The 20,769-nt window shown below is 50.5% G+C and overlaps 1 protein-coding gene across 2 annotated transcripts in view; it reads right to left on the minus strand.

Moving 5' to 3' along the window:
• P2RY6 (pyrimidinergic receptor P2Y6) overlaps positions 1 to 19,728 on the minus strand; it is a 52,837-nt gene extending 33,109 nt beyond the window's left edge. The window contains exon 1 of one of the 2 annotated variants that reach the window (XM_083170382.1): positions 19,407 to 19,728. The gene's annotated coding sequence lies outside the window, so the exon portion shown is untranslated. Of the gene's footprint in view, positions 1 to 8,892; positions 9,072 to 19,406 lie in introns of those variants that run through there. The other variant, XM_083170384.1, reaches the window with a different exon arrangement.
• Positions 19,729 to 20,769: the final 1,041 nt, after the last annotated feature.

The following is a 20,769-nucleotide window of genomic DNA, read 5'->3' on the forward strand; positions in this document are numbered from 1 at the left end:
ACTGGAGTAATCCCAGAGGACTGGAAAATAACAAATGTAGTCCCACTGCACAAAAGTGGAAGCAAGGAAGGTGAGCCTTACATCAGTAGTAGGGAAATTGATGGAAAGACTCTTAAAACAAAGAGTTGTAGAATTTCTAAAAAAAACAGCAACTTACAGGATCCGAAACAGCATGCGTTTACTGGGGGAAGATCATGTCAAACAAATCTTATTGACTTTTTTTTTTGACTGGGTGACAAAAGTAATAGATCAAGGGGGGGCTGTAGATGTAGCTTATCTAGACTTTAGTAAGGCTTTTGACACTGTCACATCGCAGACTGACAGGTCAGTTCTTAAGCTGCCCATAGACGGTCCATTCCCATCCGTTCTGTACTATGAGATGCGCGCTCCCTCGCATCTCATCATACGGTACAAAAAGTATGTGCTGCACATACTTTTTGTGCTAGCTGTTCATCACATCGTATCGCATTGCATGCACACTGCATGCACAAGGCATGCGATGCGATGTGTACTATTTAAGTCCCGAACGGATCCGTTAAACGGACCGTGTATGGGCACCTTAAGTCTTTCAGTACTTTCTGTATAAAGACTTATTCTGCTGAGATTGCTTCTCCATCACTAGTTTATAGCGTAAGCGATGTCGCGGTGCCTGAACGCCCATTGGTAGAAAGTTTCCCGGGTGGTTTATGGAGCCGGTGTGATGTACTTTATAACGTTATGAATTCTGCTGATTCAGACACAACTTCATCTAAGTGATTCGCACGGAGCCAATACACCACGGATAGCGTTTTGGAGACAATAGAATATACCCGATCCCATTGAGCTACTGAATAAATTATATACATCAATTAACCATCAGAGGTGCAGGTACATATTTAAAAATTATTGATCCGGGGGAAACTTTTTTGGAGCAGAGACCTCAACTAAAAGCTTTGGATACAGAGCTCGGTACAGGTAGAGACGGCTGCCGGGAATCTGATGCACTAAAAGTGTCAAATGAACGCCCATTTACTTTACTGCCACCCACATGATGCCAAGGAACGCTCTCCGCTATTCTAAGTCGACTTTATATGCCCATAAATGATCTGATTTTTGTTACAAAATGTAATGTTTTTGATTAAAATCGGCCACAAATCATAAGAGGACGGCCAATAAATATCTGTTCTGGATCTAGAACACACTGACGGGAAAGAGGGAAGAAGATACTGGAATTTGGAGCACTTCAGCGAGGGGGTGGGACTAAAATGACATCATATTGCATCAATTTAACTCCGTAACCTCCCACCCGCCGCCTCTCTTTCAGGGGATCCTCAATATTTGTGAGTACCCCCGGAAAGGAGTATTTTCACTGGATAACTAGCAAATATTCTGTAATAAATATGGCCTCCATGCGCTGACCGCAAATGATAACTTTTTATTTTCTTTAAACCTATTTGCAGAGCTGTAGCAATGATTCCTGATTCCGAATCATCCAGCAGCAGCATTAACGAGCACGTCTCGTTATACACAACATAAGGCCTTATTACAGAATTGTTTATATTCCGCTAAACCTTCAATGTTTTGTCTGTCTTCTAAGGAATGTGCACACGCTCACCATGCGCTGGGACGGGAAGGTGCTGCTGGCACAAACTACAACCTAAACAACAATGAATTACCGGGGACCGTCTGTTGTGCTGCAGGTGTAAAAATAAATATGTATATTATGTAATAGTTTGTTCAATTATTTTGTCATACAGAGAAAGAGACGGGTGCCAGGAACACATACCTCCCCACTTTGAAGCCGCTGGAGGCGGGACACAGCTTATGCACGCCGAAATTTTCAGAGGGAGTGGCCTAATTTTGGGGGCGTGGTCTATACGGCAGCTCTCCCACGAGGCCACGCCCCCATTATGCCGCTATGGGGGCATGACCCAGAGGCTCTGTGAGCCTCTAGCCACGCCCCCAGCCCCCTGGCTGCGGGGCATGGCTAGCAGCCGACATGGGGGACTCCCAACAGCCCCCCCCTCACTGCGGGACACTGCCGGCCGCAGGAGGGACAGCGGGACAGGCCCTGATAATCGGGACTGTCCCGCTAAAATCGGGACTGTTGGGAGGTATAGGAACATAGACGTTTCTATGATGGGTGCAGTGTGTGCGGTGCAGGGGGGCAAACACCTTACGCCCATATATGAAAATTACCCCTACAAAGTCCCTTGGCACACCTCTGTACTACAGATACAAATCACTTGGAAAATGGCCGCAACTGCCATTTCCCAGGGAGCTGCACATGCTCACTGGAGATGTCCCCAGAAACAAGGCATGGTCGCCATGTTCCCAGAGACCTGTGCATGTACAGTATACTCTGGCATAATGTCTACTTGCTGTTAGAGAGGCGGGGGCTAGCAGCTGAGGCTGCACAATGTTCCTCTACTCTCTTAAATACCCCCGTGTATAGCAGTTGTGGCAATTAGAGCTGTTGAGAGATCAGTAGGGCCGGGTACTGGAGTGGGTGTGGCCAAATATGGGAGACATTGGCAGACCGCTTAAATTTACAGGCATGGCCAAACTGTTGCTCTCCAGCTGTTGTGACACTACACATCCCAGCATGCCTTGCCATATTTTAGCATTTCCTAATAGCAAAACTGTGGCAAGGCATGATGGGACGTGTAGTTTCATAACAGCTGGAGGGCCACAGAACCACTGTAAAACACTTTGCGCAGCGCTGTGAATACCCCTCAAGTTTCAATGGTGCGACCCATGCTGGCATAAAGATGCACCAGGCAGTATCACTGCGTCTATACGTGGTTATAGTGGGTATCTCCGCAGCATATGCAGCTGCATCCTTACTGGGGCTCATTACCGAGCGCAGCGAGAACCAGGGGGGTGTTAAACCTTTTAGTAGATAGTTAATATTTCATAAGACAAAAGTCAGCTGTCACATGAAGAGCGATCAGGGTCGCATTCCGAATTGGTATGGTAACATTGAAATTCAGTTATTTTTCCATGGAAAAGCCTTGGTTTATCTAGCAAGCAGAGACATGCGGGGAGAATGGAGGACACAGCACTGAGAAATGTGATACCAGAATTCTCTCCCTCCTGGTCTCTCTCCAATGTGATCTGGGTGGGATCTTACCGCCCACTCTCGCATTGCAAACGGCGGGATTTATACCCGTGCAGACGTAGGTTCAGGGGCTCCAAAAGCCTTTATTGGAGGCTCAGTCCAATCCACGGTCTCTCCCCTCTGCGTCACCCCTGTCAGAAGTTCATTGTTGGGATCTTATTTCTCTCCACATTCTCTCCAAGCTGTGTCTTACATTACCCCCTAAGTAGAGGTAATACACTCGTGCGATACGGCCCCTTGTCAAACGATAAAGGTCGATAAATCGTGTGATCCGAAATCGCCATGTTCTTTATTACAGCACCGAGATTCTATAATAAGTGCCAGCACTGGGCCATAAGGTTAGGAATGTCATGGTTTTCAGATAGAACTGAAACAAATGGAGATAACCGTTTGGAGCCAATTGTCCCAAAGAGCTTGCAATCTATTCATACGAACAGTAAGATTGGCACTGGAAGACCTGCGAATAGCCTTAACACGTGGTGATGAATATTTCCGCTGCTCCTGGTTGGTTAATAAGATTGATGAATAAATGAGTGAGATGGAACACGACTGAGATGTAGGGACGCCGTATAACACCCCATCCTGGGAAATTCACCCCGAGAGGTTCATCCAACGTAATACCTAACCCAGCACCACAATGCACAGCGCTGAGAACAATGGCAGGCAGCACAGCAAGGTCTCAGTCTCGGAGGCTGAAGTGTATTATAAACACCTTTTATTCCCACACAATGAGAGGGATTTGGTTGGCAGCAGCCGCAGAACTACGTGTTACACTAAAGGTACAAGATCTGTAGAGGGAGAGAAATAAAAGCCGCACAAAAGGCAGGCTCCTCATTGGTCAGTGGGTTCCAAAGAAAGTGCAAGCTCTTGGGTTACAAAGTCATCATGATCAGAGAAGATCTATAGGACCGATTCAGATCTGTATGCAGGCGATTATCGATTGACTGTACATGCGCGCGTCTCGTAATGCGAACAAATCCAGCAGCGGCCTTTTCATGCAGGCAGGATGCTGGGTGATTGACAGGACGCTGGCATTTGTAGAACCAAACCGGCTGTTTATTGGGAGAAGGGTGGCCAAACCCGGGATTGGGATAGGTGGGATTTCAATCCTGGTATTTTGGGATGCGCAGTCTAATGCCAGCAAGCGTCTGATCACTCGCTCCGATGCTGCCCGGCTTCTCCCGTCCTTGGCTATGTGGCTCTGTGCAGCGTGACGTGGTCAGAGGTCATGCTGCGCAGGCCACACAGCCGCACCGCATTGTTGTCCTGGTCCTGCTGCCAGTCACCTGCCCGTCCGCAGGGAGCGTCTGGAAAAATGCAGACAGCAACCAGGTGTTTAATGTGATAACTTCTGATGTTAGCTCCGGCCCATTCGCAACGTGGAGTAAGTCACAGGCTACTCGCCGATGCACACATGGGGGGTACTCGCCGATGCATACATGGGGGGTACTCTCGCCAATGCACACATGGGGGGTACTCGCCAATGCACACATGGGGGGTACTCGCCAATGCACACATGGGGGGTACTCACCAATGCACACATGGGGGGTACTCACCAATGCACACATGGGGGGTACTCGCCAATGCACACATGGGGGGTACTCGCCAATGCACACATGGGGGGTACTCACCAATGCACACATGGGGGGTACTCTCGCCAATGCACACATGGGGGGTACTCACCAATGCACACATGGGGGGTACTCTCGCCAATGCACACATGGGGGGTACTCGCCAATGCACACATGGGGGGTACTCACCAATGCACACATGGGGGGTACTCTCGCCAATGCACACATGGGGGGTACTCGCCAATGCACACATGGGGGGTACTCGCCAATGCACACATGGGGGGTACTCGCCAATGCACACATGGGGGGTACTCGCCAATGCACACATGGGGGGTACTCACCAATGCACACATGGGGGGTACTCACCAATGCACACATGGGGGTACTCACCAATGCACACATGGGGGGTACTCACCAATGCACACATGGGGGGTACTCACCAATGCACACATGGGGGTAGATGAAGCTTCTACTATGGCAGGGAGACAGCTAACTGTTTGCTGGGCTCTGAAGATTTGCAGCACAGCGATCAGGCCTGAATTGGGCCCTATAGCCACCCACCCTGAATGAGGGACGTTAGTGCTGCCCTATCTATCCGGTCAGTCACTAACAGGCTGTTACATACACGAGGAGAGCGAGACCGCGTCTGTTCTGCCGGATAACACAGTCCCATTATACTGGCAGGGAATACTGAGGAATACGATGTCAGCGATCATTCCCAGCAGGGAACGCAGCATCTGGAATTACCAATAACCATTACTGCATTATATACACTGCGTTATATCGTCTGCTTATAAATACATGAGGATATTACTGTACAGGACTCACAGACAAAGGAGAAAGGACTTAATTGATGGCAAGACATAGCCTGGGTTATAGGGCCCATTTATCAACAAGTTATAGCTATTTAAGACTCGCAGCCTATGATAAACAGTTCTCCGGGGAAGGTTAGGGTCAGGCTGCGGGGAGGGGAAGGTTAGGGCCAGGCTGTGGGGAGGGGAAGGTTAGGGCCAGGCTGCGGGGAGGGGAAGGTTAGGGTCAGGCTGCGGGGAGGGGAAGGTTAGGGTCAGGCTGCGGGGAGGGGAAGGTGATGGTTAGGCCGCGGGTAGGGGAAGGTTAGGGTCAGGCTGCAGGGAGGGGAAGGTTAGGGTTAGGCTGTAGGAGGGGAAGGTTAGGGCCAGGCTGCGGGGAGGGGAAGAATAGGGTTAGGCTGCGGGGAGGGGAAGGTTAGGGTTAGGCTGCGGGGAGGGGAAGGTTAGGGTTAGGCTGCGGGGACGGGAAGGTTAGGGTCAGGCTGCGGGGAGGGGAAGGTTAGGGTCAGGCTGCGGGGAGGGGACGGTAAGGGTTAGGCTGCGGGGGGGGGAGGTTAGGGTCAGGCTGTAGGGAGGGGATGGTAAGGGTTAGGCTGTGGGGAGGGGAAGGTTAGGGTCAGGCTGCAGGGAGGGGAAGGTTAGGCTGCAGGGAGGGGAAGGTTAGGGTTAGGCTGTAGGGAGGGGAAGGTTAGGGTCAGGCTGCGGGGAGGGGAAGGTTAGGGTTAGGCTGCGGGGGAGGGAAGGTTAGGGTTAGGCTGCAGGGAGGGGAAGGTTAAGGTCAGGCCGCGGGGAGGGGAAGGTTAGGGTCAGGCTGCGGGGAGGGGAAGGTTAGGGTTAGGCTGCGGGGAGGGGAAGGTTAGGGTTAGCCTGCAGGGTGGGGAAGGTTAGGGTTAGGCTGCGCGGAGGAGAAGGTTAGGGTTAGGCTGCGGGGAGGGGAAGGTTAGGGTTAGGCTGTAGGAGGGGAAGGTTAGGGACAAGCTGCGGGGAGGGGAAGGTTAGGGTCAGGCTGCGGGGAGGGGAAGGTTAGGGTCAAGCTGCGGGGAGGGGAAGGTTAGGGTCAGGCTGCGGGGAGGGGAAGGTTAGGGTTAGGCTGTAGGAGGGGAAGGTTAGGGTCAGGCTGCGGGGAGGGGAAGGTTAGGGTCAGGCTGCGGGTAGGGGAAGGTTAGGGTTAGGCTGCGGGGAGGGGAAGGTTAGGGTTAGGCTGCGGGGAGGGGAAGGTTAGGGTTAGGCTGCGGGGAGGGGAAGGTCAGGGTCAGGCTGCGGGGAGGGGAATGTTAGGGTTAGGCTGCGGGGAGGGGAAGGTTAGGGTTAGGCTGTAGGAGGGGAAGGTTAGGGTTAGGCTGCGGGGAGGGGAAGGTTAGGGTCAGGCTGCGGGGAGGGGAAGGTTAGGGTTAGGCTGCGGGGAGGGGAAGGTTAGGGTCAGGCTGTAGGGAGGGGAAGGTTAGGGTCAGGCTGCGGGGAGGGGAAGGTTAGGGTCAGGCTGCAGGGAGGGGGAAGGTTAGGGTTAGGCTGTAGGGAGGGGAAGGTTAGGGTCAGGCAGCGGGGAGTGGAAGGTTAGGGTTAGGCTGTAGGGAGGGGAAGGTTAGGGTTAGGCTGTAGGGAGGGGAAGGTTAGGGTCAGGCTGCGGGGAGGGGAAGGTTAGGGTCAGGCTGTAGGGAGGGGAAGGTTAGGGTCAGGCTGCGGGAGGGGAAGGTTAGGGTCAGGCTGCAGGGAGGGGGAAGGTTAGGGTTAGGGCTGTAGGGAGGGGAAGGTTAGGGTCAGGCTGCGGGGAGGGGAAGGTTAGGGTTAGGCTGTAGGGAGGGGAAGGTTAGGGTTAGGCTGTAGGGAGGGGAAGGTTAGGGTCAGGCTGCGGGGAGGGGAAGGTTAGGGTTAGGCTGTGGGGAGGGGAAGGTTAGGGTAAGGCTGTAGGGAGGGGAAGGTTAGGGCCAGGCTGCGGGGAGGGGAAGGTTAAGGTCAGGCTGCGGGGAGGGGAAGGTTAGGGTCAGGCTGCGGGGAGGGGAAGGTTAATGTTAGGCCTACGGGGAGGGGAAGGTTAGGGTTAGGCTGCGGGGAGGGGAAGGTTAATGTTAGGCTACGGGGGAGGGGAAGGTTAGGGTTAGGCTGTGGGGAGGGGCAGGTTAGGGTTAGGCTGTAGGGAGGGGAAGGTTAGGGTTAGGCTGTAGGGAGGGGAAGGTTAGGGTCAGGCTGCGGGGAGGGGAAGGTTAGGGTTAGGCTGTGGGGAGGGGAAGGTTAGGGTAAGGCTGTAGGGAGGGGGAAGGTTAGGGCTAGGCTGCGGGGAGGGGAAGGTTAGGGTCAGGCTGCGGGGAGGGGAAGGTTAGGGTCAGGCTGCGGGGAGGGGAAGGTTAATGTTAGGCTACGGGGAGGGGAAGGTTAGGGTTAGGCTGCGGGGAGGGGAAGGTTAATGTTAACTACGGGGAGGGGAAGGTTAATGTTAGGCTACGGGGAGGGGAAGGTTAGGGTTAGGCTGTGGGGAGGGGCAGGTTAGGGTTAGGCTGCGGGGATGGGAAGGTTAGGGTTAGGCTGCAGGGAGGGGAAGGTTAGGGTTAGGCTGTAGGAGGGGAAGGTTAGGGTTAGGCTGCGGGGAGGGGAAGGTTAGGGTTAGGCTGCGGGGAGGGGAAGGTTAGGGTTAGGCTGCGGGGAGGAGAAGGTTAGGGTTAGGCTGCGGGGAGGGGAAGGTTAGGGTTAGGCTGCGGGGAGGGGAAGGTTAGGGTCAGGCTGTGGGGAGGGAAGGTTAGGCTGCGGGGAGGAGAAGGTTCAGTTAGGCTGCGGGGAGGGGAAGGTTAGGGTAAGGCTGTGGGGAGGGGAAGGTTAGGGTTAGGCTGTGGGGAGGGGAAGGTTAGGGTTAGGCTGCGGGGAGGGGAAGGTTAGGGTTAGGCTGCAGGGAGGGGAAGGTTAGGGTCAGGCTGCGGGGAGGGGAAGGTTAGGGTTAGGCTGTAGGAGGGGAAGGTTAGGGGTAGGCTGCGGGGGAGGGAAGGTTAGGGTTAGGCTGCGGGGAGGGGAAGGTTCAGGTTAGGCTGCGGGGAGGGGAAGGTTATGGTAAGGGTTACGCTGCGGGTAGAAGAAAGTTAAGGTGGTATGGATAAAAGGGTAGACAGTAAAAAGGTTGATCACTATTGGTCGACAGTCAAATGGTCGACACATGAAACAGTCAACATGGTCAAAAGGTCGATATGAAAAAGGTGACATGGACACCGTATAAGTGCGTCGCGTCCCTCGCAAGGCTCGCTGCGCTCGGCACACTGTTATATTCTCCCTCTATGCCAACTGGGATGGTAAAATATGAACAAGTCTTGATGACCTTTTTTGATGTGTCAACCTTTTTTCCATGTCGACACAATGCATGTCAATCTTTTTTCATGTGTAAACGTTTTGCCTGTCGACCTAATGACCACAAACCAAGACGACTTACTTGATCCCTATCTTGAGTCACTCCTTCGGGATGCCGGCGTCGGTATACTAACCCCCAGCATCCTGACCGCTGGAGATATTCTGTAGGGATGCGTCACAGGCGCAGCCACCTGCACCGTGGGGCCCTGATGTGTTCCGTCTGTAAGATACAGTGTATTCCACCAACTGCTCTCCACATGTCTGCCATATACTGCAGTCATTCCAGGATTTATGGCACTGTGCGCCATCTCACAGCACAAAGCCCCGACACAAGAATTCCGTTACTATGGATATATAATCCCTATTGTCCTCCGCGCCACACGGATGGAGATCTGGCCCTTTTTCAACAGAAGATTATATAACCTCGTAAACGTGTACAGTTTAATGAACGCCCTGAGAGCGACAGGGAAACTGTTACTAGGCGAAATACGTCCTATAAGTGACATCACACATAAGTGACATCACACATAAGTGACATTTCCATGTGTGAGTCATAGATCATTTACATACACGGAGGGAAAATCCTGCCAGAGTGTGAGGTGGGCATTTGGGCCCTGATTCTGGTTTGATCGCTCCCCTTCGCATTCACATAGGGGGGCGATGTTTAGCTACTGCACATAAAACTTTTATGCACATGTGCCGCCGCTTTGTGCGAGTGGGTACGGCAAATGTATTATTTACTGGCCCGTTTGCACATAGCAGTGCTGGCGGGGGGCACGGGTAGCGCCCATCGGGACGGACAGCATTCCATGTGAGTTCCATAAAAATGCGGCGGTGGCGGGCAGCTGACATCTCCGGCTGCAAGGGCGCCGTACAAGGCGCATATCTAAGACACCAGAGATTGTCTTAGATCTGAGAGAGCTAGAGAAATCATTCGATGGTCGGTGACCATCGATTGATTTCTGCCCTGCACGCAATCTGCAAATGGATGTTTATGCAAAACATATATACGCATGCAAGCAGTGAGATTTGCGGTGTGTGCGGCGGTTGGACCTTCGTGCGAATGGTGGGCGGCGTTTAAATGTCCCGCAAAGCTGCGGAACAAGGTGGCGGGGGAAGGGGGTGGACAAGACGTGAGGTGCTAGTCCCAAACACTGTCCTCTTAGTGCAGGGAATGTGTACAACAACCCAACACAAAAGCGAACACAAAGGATGACTTGCATGGTTTGTTCCAGGCACAAAGTTACTGGTTTCTGTTTGGTTTTGCCCCCGAGCCTGTTGGATGAGTCCCCATTGGGCCTATTCATGGAGCTGTTTTGTGGTAAATGGGACATGTCTCTGCTTTGTGCTATTCATACAATGGGTTACATTGTGGAAGCACCTGCCTTCTACAGCGGCGTACCCGCTCCGTGGCGGAATCCACCACCGTACTTTAGTAAGTGGAGAGCAATACATTAAAGGACAGTCATTGCTACTTAGCAAAGCTCTACAGTTCAAAACCAACAAAAACGTCCGATCCTTTTAAACGTTGGCCAACCAATTGGGGCTTGCCAGCAGCTCTGCATTTCTATTCGATTAGAAGAAGGTGGGGTATGCAGGAGACCGCTCTGTAAAAGAGAAGCCTCCTGCATATAGCTGTAAACCCAGGGGCTGATTCAACCGGGTCTCTGTTTGAACCCTTTAGAGTTGTGAACAGATCCACTGTAAGTAACATGGTTCTGGGCTATATAATACACAATGTCTAGGTCAACGATCACTAGGTCGACCTCAAATGGTAAACACCTAAAATGGTCGACATTCTATAGGTTAACAGTGACAGAAGATCGACACAAAATGTTAACATGAACATGGCCAACACATAGAACGGTCGACATGTTGAGTTTGGGTGTGGGGCTGACTGCACAAGAAAATGTATTTAAAATTTGATTTGCTCCTTACATTAAAGCTCGAAGCTATCTGCTTGCGGAAAGCACCAGGGGTAATTCCATCTGCCCCCAAACAGTATGCAGTGAGAGGTGTTATCAGTCCCAGTCGTTCTCCCACATTGTATATTCCAGTATTTTGGCTTTAAAATTCCCCACAATCTATTGACAGCCTGCAACCAGCACTCCCACTTTAATTGTAATTAATGAGGCTGCATCTGCATAGAATGGGTTTGTTTGGGGTCTTTTATGTTTTGTTTTGCAATTATGGTAATTTTAGCTGCATTCTTACACAAACAAAGTTCCAGGTGGTCATTTACTGCGATTGCCCCAAGTTATCATCCAGGCAGATCAAGGGGACATGTAGATGATCACAGAGCAGGGGGACAGGCAGATCACAGATCAGGGGGGGCAGGCAGATCACAGATCAGGGGGGGACAGGCAGATCACAGATCAGGGGGGACAGGCAGATCACAGATCAGGGGGGACATTTAGATGATCACAGATCAGGGGGACAGGCAGATCACAGATCAGGGGGGGACAGGCAGATCGCAGATCAGGGGGGACAGGCAGATCACAGATCAGGGAGGCAGGCAGATCACAGATCAGGGGGGGGGGCAGGCAGATCACAGATCAGGGGGGGGCAGATCACAGATCAGGGGGGACAGGTAGATCACAGATCAGGGGGGACAGATCAGGGGGGACAGGCAGATCACAGATCAGGCGGGACAGGCAGATCACAGATCAGGGGGGGCAGGCAGATCACAGATCAGGGGGGACAGGCAGATCACAGATCAGGGGGGGACAGGCAGATCACAGATCAGGGGGGGACAGGCAGATCACAGATCAGGGGGGACAGTCAGATCACAGATCAGGGGGACAGGTAGATCACAGATCAGGGGGGACAGGCAGATCACAGATCAGGGGGGACAGGCAGATCACAGATCAGGGGGGACAGGTAGATCACAGATCAGAGGGGACAGGTAGATCACAGATCAGGGGGGACAGGTAGATCACAGATCAGTGACAGGCAGATCAGTCAGGGCTACCAACTGCATTGTTTCTTATTTAGCAAGGGCCGAGCCTCACTCTGTGCTGCGATTTATTGCGTGTTTGTATTCTTAATATTTATTGAAGGCTACATTGTGTTACGCGGGATCCTAGCTCCGGAGTGGGAAAATATACAGTATATCAGCTATTAAAGCATTGTAGTGGCAGCCATGTAAAATAGGGAGTATAAATGTTCTGGGACCTCACAATCCCTTATTAGACCTGTACAACACAAGGGAGGAGAGGTACCGGTGCCATCCCTCAGGCTGGTAGTTGGTAGGGCCCATTTACTAGTGAATATTCCCAGAAAACCTGTTTTAGCTGCAAATATTAAGAAACTGACGCATTTATCAAGGAGGTTCCGAAGCGGGAATCGCCAATACCTGCTGAGATCCCGGCTGCCCTGCCACTAGGTTTCTATGGGGGATGCAATGCTGCCCGATGTACTATTAACATCGGGCATCAGGTCTCCGGGCTGAGATGACAGTAGCCCATTGTAGCCTGTGGGTTATAGACCACACCCCCCGCGGTGGTGCAGTGCAGTCAGCATAGGTCAACCGGGGGTCAGCACTAAATGTGCAGATCGCAGGAACGCAGGCTCCCAGCGCAGCCGCCGAATCGCCCGCACACACAGCACGATGCGCCGATATATCTTTAGATATATATGGCATTGGTTGTGGTGCACATCCGACGCAATATAACTCTGAACATCGCCGTTCACAGATAAATCGTTTCGCACACACTGGCCGATGGTGCACCGATATATCAGCCAGTGTGTACACACTTTTAGATTTGGGTAGGGGTGTGTTGAAACTGAAATCTAAAAAGTGCAGTGTAAGAATAAAGCAGCCAGTATTTACCCTGCATATAAACAAAATAACTCACCCAAATCTAACTCTCTGCACCTGTTACAACTGCCCCACCTGCAGCGCAGCATGGTTTTGTGAGTCTGCAAAAATAGCAGCCTTGCTAGCAGGTCTGAATGAGGCCCCATGTAATGGGGGGTCATTTGTTTAGGGGGGGCAATTATTTATAAACCTCGGAACTGCCGCGAAGCTTAGCGCTCATAGCTGTGACTTTCAACAGCGACTGGAAAGTGGCTTCAGAAAGTGTTCATGTAAATACTCTGCCACCGTCAGTGGAAGCCGCAATGCCCCCAGCAAAACCGCTCCGTGATCCATTGCTGCCAAACTCGCTGAGGGACTCAATTACTTGCAGCTGAGCAAACATCAGTTGATGTTTATTTTATTTTGGGGTAGTGTAGATGCCGACTGATATAACCCTGACACAGCTTATCGCAATCGCTTGTGAACGCTACTACGCCTGCTCATTTTTGGCTGATAGAAACAAACTGATAGCGAGATATTTTTGACCGGTAGTCATCATCGAGTTATCCAATTATGGCCCCTTTTATTTGTACTAAAAATGTCCCATTTTTGGGTGATAACATCCGGACCCATGTGTTAGCACGGAACAGCGGGGCTGTTATCTTGGATTACGCTTTGCTTGTCTGAAGCATGTAAAGCATAATCCCTGATAAGCGTCGCCATCAGGGACTAATTGGATAGCCCCCGGCAAATGTATTATTCGTGGTAAATGACTGCAGATAATTGCATACCCCCCCCCCCCCCCCCCAGTGGCATATCTATAATGGGGGCCCACACTTCACACATTTTGGAAATATGTACCCTCCATAGTCCCACGGCAGTGGCAGGAGCTCTGCAGAAATTGTCTGAACAACGGCGCAACGGCGTTTAAATCTATAGGCTCCCGACTGGGCCGGTGATGGTGTCAGTACAGCTGGAAGATGACTGCACAAGAACAGAATTCGGTGAAGCTGGACGGGATCCCTATTGGAATGCGCTGCAGATTATGCTGGTGCTATATAAATGAATGCTGAAATAATACTAATAACAACGATTTGACCAGTTACCCTAATGGCGGACAGAGAGGATTATACTAGGGTTGGCCATTTTTTTTCTCAAAGTGCCGGGACACGGAGTATAGCTCCACCCCCTGACACCCGTGAAGCCCCGCACCCTGTGTTTTGATTGGCCCACAGGCCAATCCATCAAATACAACGGATGACCATCGATATGTAAACATATTGATGGTCATCCATTGCATAGTTAAGCACTATCGATGGCCAGTTGCAGAATTGCCATCGATGGCAATTGGAACGATGGCCATCCCTAGATTATAATGTCACAGGACTTCTGGGATAAACAGGACGGCCCATGAGTTAAAACAATCCAAGTCCATCATTGTGGTATCCAAGGCCATCAACTAAAGATCGACATGGCTAAGGTTGACAGGGTCAACAAGGCCGACATGAGTTTTTCACATTTCTCTGAGCCGACTTGTGCCGACAGGCGCTTTTCCATGCAGTAGCACGTGGAGGGAGGATAAAATAGTGTGGGAACCATGCCTGAAGCATGGCGAGCGTCGCGGTACACTTTAACGGCGTCCATGTCGACGTACGTTGACATTTGCGACAATTTAAAAAAAAAAAAAACCTCATGTCGACCTTTTAACTGTTGGCTTTATTATTGTTTACCTAATGCTTGTAAAATCTACCTACCTACCCGGTCAACCTGAGCCCTGTCGACCTATTTCATGTGTCGACCTAATGTATGTCGGCCTTTTTCTTGTGTCGACCCCATGACCCATACCCTGACTAGGAAGCAGGACCGTGGCGGGGCGCGGTTAGTCCATAACAGTGACAGAAGGACACGGGTGGCTGCGGTGTATCTGACATACCTGACACGCGCAGTATACCCGCTGTCGCAGCGCATTGTCCTGGTAGCGGAGTGCAGTGCAGGGACCGTCTGTCTGACCACAACATCTGGCACACAGGGTAAACACGCCAACGTCATGCCACATAGTGAAGTCCATTGTACGATATCATCCATCAGCCCCCCCCCACCCCCCTCCGCCTCTGACACATTCATCGTATAAAGTTCACGCTCTTCTGCTTTTCCTGAATAGAAATGTTTTCCTCGCTCCCCGCATTCCTGGCATCCAGTCGCTTTCAGTAAAACCTCAGGAATAAAATCCAACGACCAGATAATAGGCGGCGGAATTGTGTAAATACATTAGACCCAATCACTGCGTCCGTCACTTAGCCTGTCCGCGGACGCGCCTCCGCGCTGCACATGCACGCACGTTCCATAGGATCCCACGGGTGCGCAACCGTCCGCAGATGCGTTGCACGCAGGCGTAGCGGATTGTGGTTCCCTGATAGAGGACCACGGACGCATCTGTAGTGATTTCGTGCCAATTATTCCGATCAGGAATACACAATTCTGTATATGATTTTTATAATGACAGACCGCTATGACAGTGCCTCTAGCGCATTCCGCTTCCCCACAATCCCCCCAAGGAGAGAGGTTGATCCCTCACTTATATAATTATGGGTCTAGACATACAAATTGCTGCCTATGTTTCCCTTTGGCCCCGTGTGCCTTCACAGCCCGGATGATTCCAACCTTCACTCTGACCTCGATGGTTAAACCCAAGTTAGGGTGAAAGTCACTGGTATCGCCCAATCTAGAACACTGTGTTTGGATCTGGAGACCGTATCCTCAGAAGGGTGTTAATGCTGTAGAGACGGTACAAATTAACCCTTTGAGGGCCAACATTTTTGCGGGAGACGCGCAAAATAATCGCAAAAATTTCCGGCGTCGCTCACATTTGTTATATAAATTCAAATAAAAGAAAATGTTGTGTAAAAATAGATTCCATTTCCTATATAAGGTCACATTACAGGTCGTTATGAGGAATACAAATGTTTGCTTGGCAATTTCCACACCTATTTCTGTAAATTCACTTGGCACTCAAAGGGTTAGATTGGGGCATAGGCGACACCACAAACCATTAATGTGGTAAAAGTTGGAGTTTTCGAAGGTACTAAAGCCCCCTCATGTGGGGATTAACTTCAGAGGGTATCGCCAGCCAGAGCTACCCTATGGGCGGATCCCTCCCAGCATTCCCTTTGGCTGCCAGCATCATTGCGCATACGCAGAGGGACTCCCAGGCACATACCTCCCAACTGTCCCCTTTACCGCAGGAACGTCACGATTTTTGGGGACGTTCCCGCATCCCGCCCGGGGCTAGCAGTGTCCCCCGGCTGGGGGGGGGGGGGGGGGCAGTTGGGAGTCCCTACTGTCGCAGTGAATGGATACAGTGTCTATTCATGCCCTACAGTGACGAAAATGGGATGTGGCCTTGCGGGAATGCTGTGAGTATAGACCACGCCCCCTTTTGTTAGGTCACACCCCCCAAAATTTCCGGCACGCATGTGAGCATCAGGCAGAGGCAGGGAGCGGCAGGGATTGCAAAGGGCAGCTGTCACCTGAAGAGCCTCCCTTTGCGTTGCTCATCGCGTATGTTAGTACATAGGAGGTGAGCACCGTAACGATGGGTGGCGGGATGTGCCGTCGCTGCTTGGTACATACCGTCCTATGTCGACATGGACTGACACCTTATACTGTGTGTATGTAATCTAAGTCTATGCCCACTTGTATAAACCAAGTCGGTTTTAAAAATTCATGAAAAACTCACATCTGAGGAATGTGACCGGGAATAAAGCATCGAGAGTGCCACCTACATTGCTGATGACAGATATTTGGATTGTCCTGTAACTGACAACACTGTAACAAGTCTGCAGGAAACTTTGTATTTTCTAAGTCCCAGAAAGGACATTCAGGCCATGGTCCATTTCATGCTGATTTATAGCCAGTGTCTCAGACTGCGTATTACCTGTGTTAGGTAAATAGACATACATGCAGTAAATCACTGAGCTACTGCGGCAACAACACCCAGAGCTGCGGAATTACTGAATTATCCGGGTCATATTTACAATAACGTATAATTACATTTGGTACTTATGTATTATCTGGGCTCCCATGTTAAATGCACCCCATTTTTTCATACCCCTACTATCCAACTACGCATGGAGTTGATTTTATATAGTGTGGCGAGCGCAGCGAGCCACCGTGCCCGAAGCGTGGTGAGCGCAGCGAGCCCCGCGAGGGGACGCGGTCTCATAAGAAAAACGGGAGTCCAGATATTACATAAGTACCTTACATTTTATTTTTAATATTATATTTCAGTGGTTCCCATACGTGGTTCTCAGAACCCCAAACTGGTCACGTTTACCAGGTCACCCAGCAGGAACACTGGTATCCTGAAAAACACGGACTGTCAGGGGACCATGTTTGAGAACCTGTGCTGTCATTTATTAATCACAGACCCATTCCTTACACACTGAGGAGGCAGCAGGGGTAAATTTAGAGGTAACAGTCTGTGTATTATTTTTTCAGGATGCAACAGAGCGGAGGTTCTCAAACTCGGTCCTCAGTTCAAGTTTTCCAGGTCATTCGGCAGGTGCACAGGTGCACTCATTACTCATTGACACATTTTAAAAGATCCACAGGTGGAGCTAATTATTTCACTTGTGTTTCTGTGAGGAGACCTGGAAAACATGCACTGTGTGGGGTCCTGAGAAATGAATGCAGCATGTTTGAAAATGTGTCAGTCAGTAATGACTGCACTTGTGCACCAGCTAGGTGGTCTGGGAAATGTGACATCTAGTAATGACTACAGCTGTGCACCAGCTAGGTGGTCTGGGAAATGTGACATCTAGTAATGACTACAGCTGTGCACCAGCTAGGTGATCTGGGAAATGTGACATCTAGTATTGACTACAGCTGTGCATCAGCTAGGTGATCTGGGAAATGTGACAGTTGGTAATGACTGCACCTGTGCACCAGCTAGGTGGTCTGGAAAATGTGACAGTTGGTAATGACTGCACCTGTGCAACAGCTAGGTGATCTGGGAAATGTGACAGTTGGTAATGACTACCCCTGTGCACCAGCTAGGTGATCTGAGGAATGTGACGGTTAGTAATGACTACCCCTGTGCACCAGCTAGGTGGTCTGGGAAATGTGACATTTTGTAATGACTACACTTGTGCACCAGCTAGGTGATCTGGGAAATGTGACAGTTGGTAATGACTACCCCTGTGCACCAGCTAGGTGGTCTGGGAAATGTGACAGTTGATAATGACTACCCCTGTGCACCAGCTAGGTGGTCTGGGAAATGTGACAGTTGGTAATGACTGCACCTGTGCAACAGCTAGGTGGTCTGGGGAATGTGACAGTTAGTAATGACTGCACCTGTGCACCAGCTAGGTGGTCTGGGAAATGTGACAGTTAGTAATGACTGCACCTGTGCACCAGCTAGGTGGTCTGGGAAATGTGACAGTTAGTAATGACTGCACCTGTGCACCTGCTAGGTGGTCTGGGAAATGTGACAGTTAGTAATGACTGCACCTGTGCACCAGCTGGGTGGTCTGGAAAACATGAACCGTTGAGTGATTTCGTGGACCGGTTTGGCCAGCCCTGGTCTAGCGTGTAAGTAGTTTCAGGGCCAGATGCATCAAGCTTCACAAAAAGTGATAAAGTGGAGAGTGATAAATAACCAGCTCCTAATAGTCATTTTCAAATTCAACCTGTAGCATGACAGTTGTGAGCTGATTGGCTGGTGCATTATCACTCTCCAACTTATCACTTTTTGAAGCTTGATACAACTGGCCCATAAACGGTGTACACACAGGGGCGAGAGGGGCTGATATAGCTGGAAATATGGTCGCTGGCGACCATATTGCCAGTGATGGGAGTGTGCCCCGGCGATAAATCGCTGAGTGCGCGCTCCCGTTTTCAGCCCCGTTCTAATCGCTGGTCTAATCGCTGAGCAATATATCTCCCCCGTGTGTACACAGCTTTAGTCATATCTGTTTAATTGCAAAATGATCGGCTCCACCAACATGGCAGCTTCCACCATGTGCACATACAAGGTACAAGATAATAATTCCCATATTGTACCGAGCACATAACACACAAAATAAATAACAAGCAAAAATACATTTATAAATCTTTTTCATTAAATTATAATTGCCCATTATCACATCCATAATTACAGGCGTAGGCGACCGGTGGCTGCAGCTGCTGTGGAACTATACATCCCAGCATGCCCAGGTATTATTACATACTAATATTCTCTATTGCACAAGTTTTCAAAGTCGGTCCTCAGGACCCCACACAGCGCATGTTTTGCAGGTCTCCTCACAGAATCACAAGTGAAATAATTAGCTTCACCAGAGGATCCTTTAAAATGTGTCAGTGAATAATGAGTGCACCTGTGCACCTGCCAGGTGATCTGTAAAACATGAACTGCCGGGGGTCCTTGAGGACCGAGTTTGCAAACCACTGCTCTAATGCAGTGGTTTTCAAACTCGGTCCTCAGGACTCCACACAGCTCCCGTTTTCCAGGTCACCCGACAGGTGCACTTATTACTGACTGACACATTTTAAAAGATCCACAGGTGGTGCTAATTATTTCACTTGTGATTCTGTGAGGAGACCTGCAAAACATGCACTGTGTGGGGTCCCGAGGACCGACTTTGAGAACCTGTGCTCTAACTGCTAATGTTACCCTGCCCAGTTCATTGACAAAACAAATCCAGCTCAGTGGGGAAAAGAAGTGTGAAAAGCAGAATCAATGATTTCCCTGAGACGTGTAGCCCAGATCTCAGCTCTGGAACCCCGTGTGCTGCACTCACCTTTACATCCGAGCCCAGCAGCGTATCCTGATATCCGTGTAGATTACGATAAAACTTCTGCTTTCCCATTCAGCAGCATTGTATAGTCTGTCGCTTGTTGATATCCGATAGACGCAGCTTCCAAATCAGCCAAGGTCATGTCATGCAATCTGATCCCTATATAAATTGGTGGTATGTGGATCACAGCCCAGAGAGGCACCCTCTACCCGCTTCATTTAACCCCACAAATGGCTGCCCATTGCCAGACCCAAGGAGACCCAGTGCCTGCAGCTTCCCTCATTGCAGACTCAGGACTGACTGAGCTGAGATCTGCTGCTGACTCCCAGATTTACAAGTCTCTGGACTGAAGTCTCACCCTCCCCTTCCTCACACAGGAGCTGTGTGCAGCTGAGCACAATACAGTCCTGTAGTCACCTCAGGGTGCGATATATGCAGCAATTATTATTATTACCAGTTATTTATATAGCGCATACATATTCAGAAGCGCTGTACAGAGAATACAATCTATATTCCATACCACGTTGATCCTGGATTGGTTTGCTGCCGCCGTGGGGGCAGGTAGAGGGTTAGGTGTAACCGTCTCTCCTATTGTTTGGCATTAGCATCTCAGCAGCCATATTGTATACATGTTGCCCCAGGAGGTTTCACGTGGCCTTGTTACCTCACAAATTTCCCTGAAATCCTTCTATACACCCCTTGCATGCACCCACTCCCCTCTTAGCCCCTCATGCAACACAGAGCTCAACTTTGATCACCTTTAAAGTTTGCATCTATCTCCTAATGAGGCTGTTACGGCGCTACAGACCCCTTGTGGCGCCTTATAAATAAACCATGCGAGTAGAGATGCAGGTAGATGGTTCTGAGCTGATCACCTCCCTCAGCTGGTTCCTGCTCTCTGTCCTTTTTCCTGCACTTCTCACATGTTGTCTCCTATGACCCCAGTCCTGGAATGCAGCGGGGGTGCCTGTATTGCAGCATTGAAGTGTTCTCACATTGTAGGTGTGTGTGGGTGTGTGTGTGTGGGGGGGGGGGGGGGGGGAGCAGGGGGTGTGCAGTACAATATTAGGAAATCGCCATAAAATGCTTATTTTCCAACTGTCGGATCCATTACTGGGGAAAGTAATATACATGTGAGGAGATATCTAGGTATGTGCAGGCTCAGAGACCATCTCAGGTGTCGCCTGGGGGCGCCAGCGTGTTGTGTGCTGCTCAGTAGCCTGGAATGCAGCGTGGATTAGTATACAGAACTCCAACTCTGTGGGTACACATAGCTCCCAACAGGACCTGTCCCTCTTAGAGAGGGTCGTGGGGGGTGATTCTAGTTTCATTTATTTCAAGTTTTTCAAGCCCCCCAGGTTCGGCG

This window comes from Crinia signifera, chromosome 2, assembly GCF_055691185.1.
Source record: "Crinia signifera chromosome 2, ASM5569118v1, whole genome shotgun sequence".
NCBI lineage: Eukaryota > Metazoa > Chordata > Amphibia > Anura > Myobatrachidae > Crinia > Crinia signifera.